Source organism: Artemia franciscana, chromosome 7, assembly GCF_032884065.1.
Source record: "Artemia franciscana chromosome 7, ASM3288406v1, whole genome shotgun sequence".
Classification (NCBI taxonomy): Eukaryota; Metazoa; Arthropoda; class Branchiopoda; order Anostraca; family Artemiidae; genus Artemia; species Artemia franciscana.
The window spans coordinates 37,861,554-37,878,020 of record NC_088869.1 but is presented as its reverse complement, the minus strand read 5'-3'; the positions used below and the strand labels follow the sequence as shown (position 1 = coordinate 37,878,020).

General features: G+C 37.4%; 1 protein-coding gene across 2 annotated transcripts in view; it reads right to left on the bottom strand.

The window, feature by feature from the left end:
• Positions 1-12,693, bottom strand: part of LOC136029238 (mitogen-activated protein kinase kinase kinase kinase 5-like) — an 87,602-nt gene extending 74,909 nt beyond the window's left edge. For both annotated transcript variants that reach the window (XM_065707469.1, XM_065707468.1), the window contains exon 1: positions 12,597-12,693. The gene's annotated coding sequence lies outside the window, so the exon portion shown is untranslated. The remainder of the gene's footprint in view (positions 1-12,596) is intronic.
• Between the last annotated feature and the right edge of the window lie 3,774 nt (positions 12,694-16,467).

Below are 16,467 nucleotides of genomic sequence, written 5' to 3'. Positions count from 1 at the left end.
TTCTGCTAGAAAATCCCTCCCTGTGAGAAATTTTCTTCTTAAGAAACTTAATTCTCCCCTCCCTGAATTATGGTCAGCAAATGTAGCCGCATGCTGTGTAGTCAATTCAGATGGTCGGTAAAACTCCCTACAAACATATATTATAAAATCACGGGCCTGCAGCAAGCCCGCTGATTCAGACGCATTCCATACGGCTGGTGAACTGCAGAATGAATGAATGAATCAATGAATGAACTTTATTATCCGTAAAAGTATAAAAAAACACAAAGTACGGAGTATAATAAATAAACAAAAACAAAAACGATAAACAGCAAGAAAAAAATTCAAACTAACAAAAGACAGCATGGACTAATTACCCAGTATCCGTAAACGTGAATAAAGTTGATAGTCTTTTTACATAAATCATCATTGGAAGACCGAATCCAAGAAGGTATATCTATTAAACCAAATCGAGCAATTATTTTTCTGTTTTGGTGCCATCTAGGAAGCCGGAGGAGGAATTTGCAATATCTGAAATAAGCCGCACGTAGAGTATGGCGATTTTTTTTACGAAACAGATGAGCCATGCCTGATAAAAACAAAAGCACGGGGGCGCAATAAGCGTTGCAAATCGTGCACAAACCGTTGCGGTTGTAACGACTTGATTCACTAGGGATGAAAAGGTAGTGGAAAGTGTTGGACCGAAACACAGACCAAGCCAACTACCGAAAGGAGAACATGGCAGAATTGCAGTCCCAGCACCGAATGGAGCGACTGCATAAGGGCTATCAAAACAAATAAACTTGCATTTAGACGCATTAACTGACAGTTCAATCTTAGATAGTTCATTGGTTGATATAGTAAAATTGGAAAGCAATCCACGGCGAGTCCAAGCAACAAGAAGAACGTCGTTTGCATATTCAACAGAAGACAAACCAATATTACCGTAAGAAACAGAACTTTTAAGGGGACGCAGGCATGATGCAAGCACACATTTAAATATACTAGAAGACAGCACGGCAGAAGTTGCAACCTATCTATTTCTAGCAGCAGTTTTTACACCATGAAGTGGCAACAAGAGCTAAGAGCTCATATGGCACTTGTGACGAGGTCGGAAGAGCCGAGAGCTCATATGGTACGAGGTTGGAAGAGCCAAGAGCCAAGAGCTCATTTGGTACTAGTGAGAAGGTCAAAACCTAAAGAATCCTAAAGAACCTAATGAAATACCTCATTTTTATAATCTTTCAGAATTAACCCTCGCCCCCACTCCCCCAAAGAGAGCGGATCCGCCCTTCCAACTCCCCCGAATGTCACAGGATCTGGTCGGAATTTGAAATTAGAACTTTATAGCACAAGATCCTTCTAAATATCAAATTTCATTAAGATCTGGTCACCCTTTCGTAAGTTACAAACACCTCAATTTTCAAAATTACCTCCCCCCTCCCAATTCCACCAAAGAGAGCAGATCTGGTCCAGTTATGTCAGTCACGTATCTTAGACAGGTTTCTATTCTTCCCATCCAGTTTCATCCTGATCTCACCGCTTTAAGTATTTTCTAAGATTTCCGGTCCCCCCAACTGCCCCCCCCCCCAATTACGTTTGATCCGGTTGAGATTTAAAATAAGATATCGGAGTTACGAGGTCCTTCTAAATATGAAGTTTCATGAAGATCCGATCACTCCTTCGTAAATTAAATATACGTTATTTTTCTTATTTTTCAGAATTACCCCCCCCCCCCGCAATTGAGCGGATCCGTTCCAATTATGTAAATTACGTATGCAAGACTTTTGCTTATTTTTCCAACCAAGTTTCATCCAAATCCCTCCAATCTAAGCGTTTCCCATCATTTTGGGTCTCCCCACCCCAAACTTCCCCCAATGTCACCAGATCCGGTCAGGATTTAAAATAAGAGCTTTGAGCCACGATATCCTTCTAAAAATCAAATTTCATGGAGATCCAATCACCCGTTCGTAAGTTAAAAATTCCTCATTTTTTCTAATTTTTCAGAATTAACCCCTCCCCCCAACTACCCAAAAGAGAGCGGATCCGTTCCGTTTATGTCAATCATCTATCTAGGACTCGTGTTTATTTTTCCCACCATGTTTCATCCCGATCCCTCCACTCTAAGTGTTTTCCAAGTTTTAGGTTTCCCCCTCCCAACTCCCCGCCCACATCACCAGATCTGGTCGGGATTTAAAATAAGAGCTCTAAGACACGATATCCTTCTAAACATCAAATTTCATTGAGATCCGATCACCCGTTCGTAAGTTGAAAATACCTCATTTTTCTAATTTTTAAGACTTACTCCCCCCCCCCAACTACCCCAAATAGAGCAAATAAGTTCCGATCATGTCAATCATGTATCTAGGACTTGCGCTTATTTTTCCCATCAAGTTTCATCCCGATCCCTCTACTCTAAGTGTTTTCCAAGATTTTAGGTTTCCCCCCTCCAACTCCCCCCAATGTCATCAGACCCAGTCGGGATTTAAAATAAGAGCTCTGAGACACAATATCATTCCAAACATCAAATTTCATTAAGATCCAATCACCCGCTCATAAGTTAAAAATACTTCATTTTTTCTATTTTTCCGAATTAACCGGCCCCTACTCCCCCCCCCCCAGATGGTCAAATCGGGAAAACGACTATTTCTAATTTAATCTGGTCCGGTCCCTGATACGCTTGCCAAATTTCATCGTCCTAGCTTACCTGGAAGTGCCTAAAGTAGCAAAACCGGGACTTTAGGTTTTCCCCCTCCAACTCCCCCCAATGTCATCAGATCCGGTCGGGATTTAAAATAAGAGCTCTAAGACACAATATCATTCCAAACATCAAATTTCATTAAGATCCAAATACCCGCTGATAAGTTAAAAATACTTCATTTTTTCTATTTTTTGCGAATTAACCGGGCCCCCACTCCCCCCCCCCCCAGATGGTCAAATCGGGAAAACGACTATTTCTAATTTAATCTGGTCCGGTCCCTGATACGCTTGCGAAATTTCATCGTCCTAGCTTACCTGGAAGTGCCTAAAGTAGCAAAACCGGGCCCGACAGACCGACAGACAGACCAACAGAATTGGCGACTGCTATATGTCACTTGGTTAATACCAAGTGCCATAAAAACCATGAGACTAAGTCGAAAATCTTCTGAGAAAAAAGGAATAAAACAAGAGCTAAGAGCTCATATAGCACTTGTGACGAGGTCGGAAGAACCAAGAGCTCATATGGCATGAGCTCTAGCAAAATTTTAAGAATCAATAGATTAATTTAAAAGTAAAATCAGAGGCTTAATGCTGGTCGGCATTTAAAATAAGAGCTCTGAGACACAAGGTCCTTTTAAATATCAAAATTCATTAAGATCCGATCACCCACTCGCAAGTTAGAAATACCTAACTTTTCCTCTCCCTTCATCCCCCCCAGAGGTTGAATCGGGGAAATCAACTTTATCAAGTCAATTCGTGCAGGTCCCTGACACACCTAGCAATTTTCATTGTCCTAGCACATCTAGAAGTACCAAACTCGCCAAAGCACTGAACCCCCCTAACTACCCCAAAGAGAGTGGATCCAGTCCGGTTTCGTCAATCACGTATCTACGACATTTTCTGATTCTACCCACCAAGTTTCATCCCGATCTCTTCACTCAAAGCGTTTTCCAAGATATCCGGTTTTCCCCTCCAACTCTCCCCCAATGTCACCAGAACTGGTCGGGGTTTCAAATAAGAGATCTGAGACATGATTTCCATCTTAATATGAAATTCAAAAATACCTCACAAACAGTCACCCGCTCTTAAGTTAAAAATACCTCAATTTTTGTAATTTTTCCAAATTAATACCCCCTCCAACTCCCCCAAAGAGAGCGAATCCATTTCGATTATGTCAATCACGTATCTAGGACTTGTGCTTATTCTTCCCACCAAGTTTCATCCTGATCACTCCACTCTAAGCGTTTTCCAAGATTTCCGGTCCCCCCCCCCCCCAATCCTCCCAATGACACTGGATCCGGTTAGTATTTAAAACATGAGATCTGAGTTACAAGGTCCTTCCAAATATGAAATTTCATCCAATGAAATTCAAGATCCGATCACTTCTTTGTAAGTTAAAAATACCTCATTTTTTCTAATTTTTAAGAATTGACCCTCCCCCCAACTCCCCAAAAGAGAGTGAATTCGTTCTGTTTATGTCTATCATGTATCTAGGACTTGTGCTTATTTTTACCACTAAGTTTCATCCCAATCCCTCCACTCTAAGCATTTTTCAAGATTTTAGGTTTCCCCCTCCAATGTAACCTGATCTGGTCGAAATTTAAAGTAAGAGCTCTGAGACATGATATCCTTCTAAATATCAAATTTAATTAAGATCCGATCTAATTTTTCCAAATTATCCGTCCTCCCACTCCCCCCTCCCAGATGGTCGAATTGGGGAAACAACTATTTCAATTTTAATCTGGTCTGGTCCCCGATACGGCTGCCAAATTTCATTGTCCTAGCTTATCTGGAAGTGCCTAAACTAGAACAACCAGGACTGACAGACCAACAGACCTACAAAATTTGCGATCACTGTATGTCACTAGGTAAATACCAAGTGCCATACAAAGTAATTTTTCCCTGGGGATGGAATATTTGGTTGAAGGTTGGCTTCAGTATGACTTATTTTGGAAAAGGGTTATTTCCAGGCTTTGGGTAACCCATGGGTCGAAGTAGTTATAGGCCCTACTAAACTGAAGGAAAACTCGACTTCCTTAAAACTTGAAACCCCCTGCCCCTCGCCCTATTTTAGATAGGGTTTGTGATATCAGAGCTTGATATGAGCCCTGATCCTAGTCATCTTTGGTCTAGCTTTCATTTGGATCTGTTGCTCCATTCACAAGTTATACTATATTAAACCAAAAGCTTGACTTTTTTCAGCACTTAAAATCCACTCCTCCTTGTTCTATTTGAGCTAGGGTTTTCATCTCAAAACTTGATGCCTGTCATGGTCTTAGGCACCTTTGGTTCAATCTTCACTGATATCCATCAATCTCTTACAAGCTACACTGAATTAAATGAAAAACTCAACTTTTAATTAAGCTTGGGTCTCCATCCCAGGACTCAATGCATATCATACTCTTGGGCATCTTTATTCAATTTTCATCGAAATTCATCTCCATATGCAAGTTACAGTGAATTAAATGAAAAACTCGAATTTGTATTAACACTTAAAGCCCCATCACCCTAATTAAGCTCAATTTTAATCCAAATAGTTCAATTTTAATACAAATCTGACTGGCAGTTCTCCCACTATACTCTATTGCACAGACGGGTGGACTGACAGACAGATTTCAAAAACCTATCTTGATGGATATTTTCCACTATCCAAATAGGTGATGATACCTGGATGATGATATGCCATTGTTTTCCTTTTTTTGGATCCAATTAGCCAACATGGCTACCTAAGACGTTGCAAAATTCATCGGTCTGTCTGTCTGTCCGTCCGTCTGTGTAATCACGTATAAGGGGAGAAACGCTGGTTGGATTTGGATGATAATTTTGATGGCCAGATTTGGTGCCAAGAATCATGAGACACATCAAGTTGAAAGATGAAGACCCTAGCTCAAATAAAACAGGGGGGAGAGGGCTTTACCTGCTAAAAACAGTTTTGTTTAATTCAGAGTAACTTGCGACTGGAGTGATAGATCTGAATAAAAATTGAACCAAAGAGGCTTAATACCATGACCCATATCAAGTTTTGAGATAAAGACCTTAGCTCAAATTTAACAAGGGGGAGTGGGTTTTAATTCCTGAAAAATTTAAGTTTTCTGTTTAATTTGGTATAACTTGCAAATGGAGTAACAGATCCAAATGAAAACTAGACCAAAGATGCCTGAGATCAGGGTTCATATCAAGTTCTGGTATCACAAACCCCATCTCAAATAGGGTGAGGGGGAGAGGGTTTCAAGTCTTAAGAAAGTTGAGTTTTCCTTTAATTTAGTAGGGCCTATAACTTATGAATGGAGTGACAAATCTGAAGTCAGATTTGTCTGAATACCTAAATTTGCTGGAACAAATCTGACAAAATACCACTGCATTGGATCCAGCTAGAATTCCCTAGACTTGTTTATTGCAGACAACATTTAGATGGGCAAAGATTCATAGGTTCAGTAGTTTTACCAATAATATGGTCTTGAAGATGATGAAATGGTAGAAATCTGGTTCAGTTGACTAGATGACAAAACTTAAACAATGTCAGAAATATAAGCCCAAATGGACTACAGTATGCAACATTTAGCACAAAACAAGGGATTTTAGCTCACTGTCGACCAGTGAACTGTGAAATAATTTCAATTTTCTTTGTTATATAACTTTTAAATAAAAATTGAACCAAGTGTTAATCATACTATATTTTTTTTTTCGTCAAAAACAAATACCATATTTCTTATCCAAAAATAGGGCATGGAGCTATATCAAGTTTACTCTAAATCTAAAGGGTGATGTTTTCTTGTACATTGCCGAAGTACACGCACACAAAAGCTATATCTGAGTTTGCTCTAAATCTAAAGGTGATGTTTTCTTGTACATTGCCAAAGCACACACACACAAAATTTTTGTGTCAAAGGTAAAGTATTTGAAAAACAAGTACATTAAAAGTATCTTAAGTAATAAGTACAATCTAGAGTTTTTACTTAAGTACAAGTACAAGTAATGGAAAATTTTACTTAAGTAGTACTTCAAGTAAAAGTACTTCAAGTAAGTGACAGCACTGTTACCAAGTGCCATAAAAAAGAGCATAAAACTTGTAATCTAAAATCATCTCTCCTTTTGTTCAACCATGTCTCCTTCTGAAGATCACAGGGCTATAGACCCCAGAGGTTTGGTGTTGAAAACATTATCTTAAATACAACTGAAAAAAGTTGTTGTTTTGGTAAATTTGATTGTATATTTTGAGTTGTTTACACAAATACTGAAAAAATCAGCAATTTGTCATTCTTAATTTAAATTTTTGTGACTTTAATTTTTTTTTATCAAAAATTTGCAGAAAATCAGCAAGCTCTCCACCTCCCTTCCAAGAAAAGTAAAATTGAAAATTTGTTTGTGATTATACATGGTGTAAACAATTTTCTTCATAGTCATAGGTGAATTAAATGGGCCAGGTCCTAGATGTCTATTAACCCTTCCCTTAAAAAAACTCCGACTTTCCCTGTGATCATACAAAACAATCTACAAATTTCAAACATTAGTTTGTCTTGTTCAGTCATTCCTTCATTCAGCTGCTACTTGTATATGGTACAAAAGTAAAACACTTTAAAATAGGGATGAAACCTTTTTATTGACAGTGAATAGATATAAAATTATTTAACTGGATATTTCAAACACATATACATTGTTCATCATCAGCAGTAAAACTAAAAGACATGAATAAAAATAAACAAAATTTATACCTAATAAACTAATTACATATAGTTTATTGCTCTTATTTTTTTTCAATGCAACAGTGGAAGCAAATCTCTTTGACCTTTTTGGTTCCAGTTCATTAGATTTATCTGACATATTACATGGACACAGGTCATAGCTCTTAGGTGAGGTGATATTTACTTTATTTGAACTCAGTAAATTATCATAAATTGAGTTCAATCCAAATTCACCTGTATCTCTGTTTATGAAATTATTCTTGAATAAAAATTTTTTAATTTTGATTGTTTCACTGAAAATTTGCTTTAAAAATTGGTTCCTAGAAATCAAAGAAACATTTTCAAACAAAATAAAATGATTTGGATAATTAAAGGTATGTTCCAAGAGGGCCAACGTGAAATCTTCAGGTTTGGTATTTTGCTTTAAAGACAATGAAATAGAATTATGATGTTGTAGCAATCTCATTTTTAAATTCTGGTTAGTACATCCCACATAAGAGCTTCCACAAGTACATGGGATTTCATGAACCCCACTTTGTTGCCTGAACAGCCTGAAAGCCTGCAAAAACAGCAAAAGAAAAGTGACCACTGGAATCACGAGTGTTGAAAACCCTAAACAGTTAACTTATGGTTCCTACCTTGAACAACAAAGAAAATCACATTTTTGCATGGATAGCACTGACCTCTTTTTCTTTCTTCTGTTTTTTTCCGTTTTTATGGCACTTGGTATTAACCAAGTGACATATAGCAGTCGCCAATTCTGTCAGTCTGTCTGTCGGTCTGTCTGTTGGTCCCGGTTTTGCTACTTTAGGCACTTCCAGGTAAGCTAGGACGATGAAATTTGGCAAGCGTATCAGGGACCGGACCAGATTAAATTAGAAATAGTCGTTTTCCCGATTTGACCATCTGGGGGGGGAGTGGGGCCTGGTTAATTCGCAAAAAATAGAAAAAATGAAGTATTTTTAACTTATCAGCGGGTATTTGGATCTTAATGAAATTTGATGTTTGGAATGATATTGTGTCTTAGAGCTCTTATTTTTAATCCCGACCGGATCTGATGACATTGGGGTGAGTTGGAGGGGGAAAACCTAAAGTCCCAGATTTGCTACTTTAGGCACTTCCAGGTAAGCTAGGACGATGAAATTTGGCAAGCGTATCAGGGACCGGACCAGATTAAATTAGAAATAGTCGTTTTCCCGATTTGACCATCTGGGGGGGGGGAGAAGGGGCCGGTTAATTCGGAAAAATAGAAAAAATGAAGTATTTTTAACTTATGAGGGGGTGATTGGATCTTAATGAAATTTGATGTTTGGAATGATATTGTGTCTCAGAGCTCTTATTTTAAATCCCGACTGGGTCTGATGACATTGGGGGGAGTTGGAGGGGGGAAACCTAAAATCTTGGAAAACACTTAGAGTAGAGGGATCGGGATGAAACTTGATGGGAAAAATAAGCGCAAGTCCCAGATACATGATTGACATAATCGGAACTTATTTGCTCTCTTTGGGGTAGTTGGGAGGGGGGGAGTAAGTCTTAAAAATTAGAAAAATGAGGTATTTTCAACTTACGAACGGGTGATCGGATCTCAATGAAATTTGATGTTTAGAAGGATATTGTGTCTTAGAGCTCTTATTTTAAATCCCGACCGGATCTGGTGATGGGGGCGGGGAGTTGGGAGGGGGAAACCTAAAACTTGGAAAACACTTAGAGTGGAGGGATCGGGATGAAACATGGTGGGAAAAATAAACACAAGTCCTAGATAGATGATTGACATAAACGGAACGGATCCGCTCTCTTTTGGGTAGTTGGGGGGGGGTGTTAATTCTGAAAAATTAGAAAAAATGAGGTATTTTTAACTTACAAATGGGTGATTGGATCTCCATGAAATTTGATTTTTAGAAGGATATCGTGGCTCAAAGCTCTTATTTTAAATCCTGACCGGATCTGGTGACATTGGGGGAAGTTTGGGGTGGGGAGACCTAAAATGATGGGAAACCCTTAGATTGGAAGGATTGGGATAAAACTTGGTTGGAAAAATAAGCAAAAGTCTTGCATACGTAATTTACATAATTGGAACGGATCCACTCAATTGCGGGGGGGGGGGTAATTCTGAAAAATAAGAAAAATAACGTATTTTTAACTTACGAAGAAGTGATCGGATCTTCATGAAACTTCATATTTAGAAGGACCTCGTAACTCTGATATCTTATTTTAAATCTCAACCGGATCAAACGTAATTGGGGGGGGGCAGTTGGGGGGACCGGAAATCTTAGAAAATACTTAAAGCGGTGAGATCAGGATGAAACTGGATGGGAAGAATAGAAACCTGTCTAAGATACGTGACTGACATAACTGGACCGGATCTGCTCTCTTTGGTGGAATTGGGAGGGGGGAGGTAATTTTGAAAATTGAGGTATTTGTAACTTACGAAAGGGTGACCAGATCTTAATGAAATTTGATATTTAGAAGGATCTTGTGCTATAAAGTTTAACTTTAGGTTCTGACCTTCTCACAAGTGCCAAATGAGCTCTTGGCTCTTGGCTCTTCCGACCTCGTCCAAATGAGCTCTTGGCTCTTCCGACCTTGTACCATATGAGCTCTCGGCTCTTCCGACCTCGTCACAAGTGCCATATGAGCTCTTAGCTCTTGTTTCTTTATTAATTGCAGGACATTGAAACATCATAGAGTTGTTTAAGGGCTAATTTACAAGCTATTTTAACTTTTACATTTAATTAGGGTACTTGTCTATTATTATATAAAACACACTCAAGAAGCAAAGTTTGGTTAATGCTAGTGAAAAAAAATATGACGAAAACAGAATACATTATTAGAAAAATTATGAAAACTACAACTAGAAAATATACTCCCAGAAAGCAGGCTCAAGAATTGTGTTAAAATAACTCAGCCTTGTGTCTTCACTGCTTCCTGCCAGAGGCGCCATTTGGGCCAAATCTTGGGGTGGGTATGAACTCCATTTTGGGCCCCCCAACTTTCACATAGAAAAAATGCGAGTTTTGGCAGCACATTGATTGAATATTCTAAGTAAAAACTCATTTTCAGCACCCATGTGTTGCATGGAAATGTACTGTAACCCAATGTGGAACTCAGCCAGGTGGGCATTTGCCAACCCCTGACCCCCCCAAATGGCGCCTCTGCTTCCTGCCATATATACTCTACTAAGTATGAATGCAAGTGATGGTGGGATGTACCTCAATGCTGTTTTTGGTAAAATTCTAGTTAATTGACTTCTTGCTATCTTGGAAAAGGTTTAGGTTAGGAAAATGAAACTTTCAGGGATGTGTCTACAGGCTAAAGTATGTTCCAGGAAGGTATTTTAAAGTACCCACCTCCACTCCTTCTCCCTCTAGAGGGCCCTGAAAATTGCCTACATAACAGGTCTATATGTATTGAAATTTTGACAAAACAACATTTTACCTTAATTTTCAGTTACTAGTTGCTTTTCTCTCTGCCTTTAGTTCTGAAAATGCAATTCCTGTTATTTGAGTAGAATTTTGAGCCATATTAATGTTTTTTTCAAAATTTAGGAAATGTATTTGCATATCTTTAAAAGCTTATAAAATGGAATTGAGCAAAGTTATGAAGCTGAAAACAATTTTGTTGGACTTCAATTAAGCAGAAGATCTATTTTGCAAGGTTTCACTCATACCACACATATTTTTAAAGGTCAGAGAACTCTTGAGGGAGAAGGAGTGGAGGTAGTTGCTTCAAAATGCCTTCCCAGGACATACTTTAGTCTGTAGATTCATCCCTGAAAGTTTCATTTTCCTAACCTAAACCCTTTCTGAGATAGCAAGAAGTCAATTAACTAGAATTTTACCCTGTTTTTTCCTCCACTTTGCAGAACCCTATATTCTCACAACTTTTTGGGTAGAGGTGCTGGTTTCTGGGTTGACAAAATTATTTTTGTGGTTAACTTTCAAATGAGTAAAACCTGCTTGTGAGTAAAAAAACAACCTGAAATGATTCTTGATCCTGGCTTTATGTTAAGCTTAATTTGTTGGAGTAAAGTTTTGGCACCTTGGTCAGGGACTTCTGCTAAAAAATCTTTCACTGGGTTTCCCAGCACACTCCACCAAACATCTACCATTGTAGTAAGATTCTTCCAGCATTATGTTTCATTTTTGTAAACAAGGATTCATCTATTTCCATTATACAACCAATTCCTCTAATCTTCTCAAAATTTTTTCCACAGCACAGAAAACATGCATGCTTCACATTAATTTGAACATCCATGGTGAGACACTATATTCTATCACTAGTCAAAGCAAACTAACTGATTTTCTCAAGAATTGTGTAAATAATGAAATAAAATGAACTAGGTCAAGAATTGTATTATTAATGGACTTTTCTTTGTCTTTGAGGTGGTTAACCAACATAGAAGCTCCTAATTTAATAACTCAGAAATGATCTTAACAATTTTGCTAATAAAGTATTCTATTTTCATAGATCTTATTGTCACCAAAGTTTACTTTTCAAGTATGTTTTATATAGTAGACAAGTACCTTAATTAGTTTTGGTAAAAGTGCTCTTCAGAAGGAGACATTATAGAAGTTCATTAAAGTTCATTATATGGGTTTGTTTTTATACTTTTTACAATTCATTCCCCATCTAATATGGTCCTGTACTATGAAAAAAAAAACTAAAATAATAACTGATGAAAAATAGGTATAAAAATATAGAATGCTTAAGAGCTATAAAAATAACAGATAAGGTTTATATTAGTAGACAATTTAATTCAGTTAGCTAAGAATTAAACTTACCTCTATAGTCAAAATTACATCCTGAATTCAGGTTTAACATGTATTTGTGTCAGAAATGAACTTTACCCCATCTCTATATATTCCAAATAAGGGCATATTCCAATCCAGGGTATATATTTACACATTGGGGGGCTGTAAAGCTTATCTTTGATGTAAATGAATGTTAAATTTGGGATTCAGGATGCAATTCTAACTAGAGGCAATTTGAACTCTACCCCCACCCCACCATATGTACAAATATATACTTTAAATTGGTATATAGGGCTGCGGATATAGTTCATTTCCTAGAAAAATACATGTTAAATTTGGATTAAGGATGCAATTGGTGACAATAGAGGCAAGTTTATTTCTTAACTACCTAAACAGTCCGTTAATATAAACCTTATACAATAAAACTACAAGAAATAGGTCAAAATTAGACATCAGTCCAGTAAATAATACTTAAACGTCCTACCTTTGCTAAAAACTCTAATTTTAAACGATAAAGGCCTAGGATAGGAATAAATTTAATTCTCTTTATTTCGCTTCTTCTTCAGAGGCCCAGCAGTCGGGTTGCCCCTTTATCAGAGTAAATGGCATTAATCAATTCACCAAAAATTACCACTAAAAAAAATGCAACCTTCCGAAAATTTTAGTGCGTATTGCGTTTCACACATATTTCTAATTGGTCTGATTGGTCAAAACTTAAATATAGTTTATGTATTCGAAGTAAGCTTCTAATCTTTATACCTTCTGTATTGTTAACAAATTATCAATTACCATCAAAATTGCCGAAGATTGTCCTTTTCGGCCAACTGTCTAGGGCTAAACGGAAAGCAGGTCGTCGTCGTCTGGGGAGGGAGGATGTCATAAAGAAAAATTTAAAGGACATTGGAACTTTTGGGATGGTTTAAAGAGAGATACTTTGTATAGATTGGGATGGGATGGAAGAGGAGCGTGTGCAGCTGTGTTGGCCTCAGGTGGCTTGGGGATGCGGTGAGTTATTCTTTTTAGCAGTAGTAATTATCATCCAATTGTTGTTTGAGAGTCTCAAACGGAATCCAATTTTAAATTGCACCAACCGCCAGTCATATTTTTAAATTATGCACACCTAGCGCAAACAAAGACGGGCTCATTTTGGGTACTGTGAGATCATTATTTATCAAATTCTTCAAAACAATACTTAGCCAGTTAAATGAAGCTATCTTCACAGTTCCGGTTGGGAAATAACGTTTGTTTGTTTCTTATATAGATGACTAAGGCAATTGTGTTACTAAAACCCTAAAAGTTTGATTACGCAATTTTATATTTTAGGCATAAAATAATGATATAATTCAATTAACACTAAATAAAGGATCTCTAGTTTTAAAACAACGGGCAGCAAAATTTTAAAAGAAAATATTTAGGAGGCATGAGACAAGACAGTTAACTTTAGTGATATTGCTTTTCGTTTCGTGGTCTTGATCAGCTTTGAAGAACAATAAAATTTTCCCTATTAGGAATTTAGCTTTTCACATGCAGAATATCAGAAATCATAGTAAATTGTTTCTGGTAGTAATCTATTTCAAAGGGGTGAATATATTTACTTTAGTATCGAAAACTGACGTTTATCCAAATTCCTGATGTTGGTAAAGGACTTAAGGCATTTTATAAACTCAGGTAGATTAGGAGAATTGAAATGAGCCGTGAGTTCCGAAACTACAGAATTGACAGTTTTTCCTTCGCCCAGTGCTTTCTTTACTAGCCCCTTTGCTTAGGATCTCAACATCCATCCCACAAAAAAAGTCCTTGATAGACTTCGACGCCACGCCACTTTGTCGTCGTAACTTGAGCCATAATTTTTTATATCCTCAATTATTCCGTTCCTGTGCCCCAGTCTCCATCGTATTTTATTGTCTTTTTTTTTATTTCAATTTTAGGATTAAGGATTATCAGTTTTTGTCTTTTAAGTTACTCGGTACGCTAAGAAAAAGCATCATATTTAGGCTTGGCCTCCCCTACCGGATCTTGGGATCGGTATCAAAATCGGATTGAAATTTTAGACTATGAATCTCTGTTGTAACTACTCTGCTTTTTTAAGGTTCAGTATAATTTTAAACTTTTGGTCAAAGCTCTAAAGAATCTTAAAAGGTTTAGGGTGTTGCCCAGTTCTCTTCATTATGACAACCCTCCTTGCTAGAATGGAGACAGAAAGCAGCATACACTCAAATTAAACATGAATTAAATATTCCATTGTTTAAATTTTATCCTAGTTAAAGCCTTCAAACTGGGTCTAATTTAAATACAATAAGTTATTTGCAAGACTTTGTGGATAGTGCTTTTTTCTTTCTCCAAATAAACAGAGTCCTTTGGTTCTTTTGTGTTTTACTGCACACGAAGGACAGAAGCTGTTTCACTATTGTGATATGCTCTAGGCTTAGATATAATACTGTGATTACTGCTTTTTTAGTATAGCGACATGTATCATGAAACTGCAGACACTGAGGGAAGCGAATTCTAAAGCTTATTGAACAGTGAGAGATTAAAAAGTATAAAAAAGACTCTTGATCTTACAGATTTCGAAAGTAATTACTTGTGTCGCGCTTTCCTCAAATTCACTTGTTTCATTGCGCAGTACATACCCTCAGAGACCTAAAGGGCTTTTGGAAGATTGGTCTGTTTATTTGGATTTGAACAATAGGTCAGTCGGGGTGTTGTTGAAGAGATCTGAAACTACTTCCTAATTAGAAAAATTGACGTCAGCTGGTGGCATGCCCCCAGAGAAAAAGAGCTGGGACGCCGCCATTTTCTCTAAAAACAATCCATTTGCTGGCGAGAAGAAAATTGACGCAGAATCAGGGTTTGGTCCCTAAGCAAACAGAAAACAGAGAATATCCAAAAAAGAGAACGGGGTAAAGAGGTTTGTCGTGATAACCAGTCAAGGATCAAATACTCGGTGTTCAGTGTTTACTGTTCACTTTATTTCGAATACAACATGATATTGAACACAAAGTAATTCACCTTCTTCTCAGCTTACTGCCTTTCCGTGGTTTTGAATTTGTATCTAGTCAACTGTGAGGAGCTCAGATTTGGCTCCAAAATTGAATTTAGTTTCCATTGTTTTGAATTTTCTTTGTTCTGAGATATTCAGTGCAAAGAATGAGTGGACGGCCAAAATCATGTCTTGGTTACAAAATCTCGCCATTTGCGAACAAATGTCTCTTATACTTAGTAATATATTATAGGTTTTCACTTCTGTGTTTTATTAGCTCGATTGTGCATGCTTTGTGCAACAATAATGATCAGCAAGATTAGACTTGCAACCACCAAGTCAAAAGAGACATAACATGTTTATACGTTATTTTTTTCATAAAATATTTTTATCTTGCATCGAGCGCTCATACAGTAAGAACATATACAGTACTAACATAAGAATAGAGTAAAGTTTACAACTTTGGTTGACTGGAAGCTCTGTATTAGTTGCTCTCTGTTTGTTTTGAGTTAGATTTTTTTCGATGCTATAAAGTTTGTTATTGTGTTGCGAGAGCAACACTTTGGTTTTGTATCGTTTTTTTTTTTTTTTTTTTTTTTTTTTTTTTTTTTCCTATGCCGTCGATGTCGGCTTATTCCTAGAAAGTGGTAAGGGTCTAACCTGTGCGGTTTTTACGGAAAGTGTGGACCTCAGGTCGGATTGATGAGTATGGCATTACATTTTGGAAAACTCCGCAGAACTCTTGCCTGGGGCCGAAAAGGATGGTTTTTGCTTGTCCACGAGCCAGAGCCTATGGTGTGCAAAGTGAAGTGGAGTTATGCAGCCTATGTCAGAGAGGAGTATCTGAAGTTGTGCAGCCGAGCTTTCGTTTCATCAAACCATGTTTCTGCTTTCGAGTGGAAAGCTCCGTTCTAGCAAGCAAGCAGGCATGTACCACTTTCAAATTGAAGATGGACTAAAATCTATAAGTATTAAATATATGCGGCGATTACCCGGCCCCACAGCCAATATATCTTCTTTAAGTGATATAAAGAAAAATTTACAGAAGCAAAAAAGCGGCATTTTCCCACGGGTCCGAAAGTGCTGCCGTGATTTCGGCTGGGTTTATCATTGGTTTTTTCGGACTTGGGATTGAGGTAGAGAAATTTTATCAGATGTACCTCTTAATCTTTAAAAGTTCTGTCATTGCTAAGGAAATTGGAGCTTATCCTTTGCTCCTTTCTAAGTTGTGACGTTAGAAAGTTGGCCTACAGCAAAAAAAAATCAACTTTTAAACTAAGACAGATAGAACTTTTTTTCGACGGCAATCGATAGCTCTTGATGAGCGGATCAAAGTATATATCATCCATTTTTTGGTACAAAAATTCCTTCATGA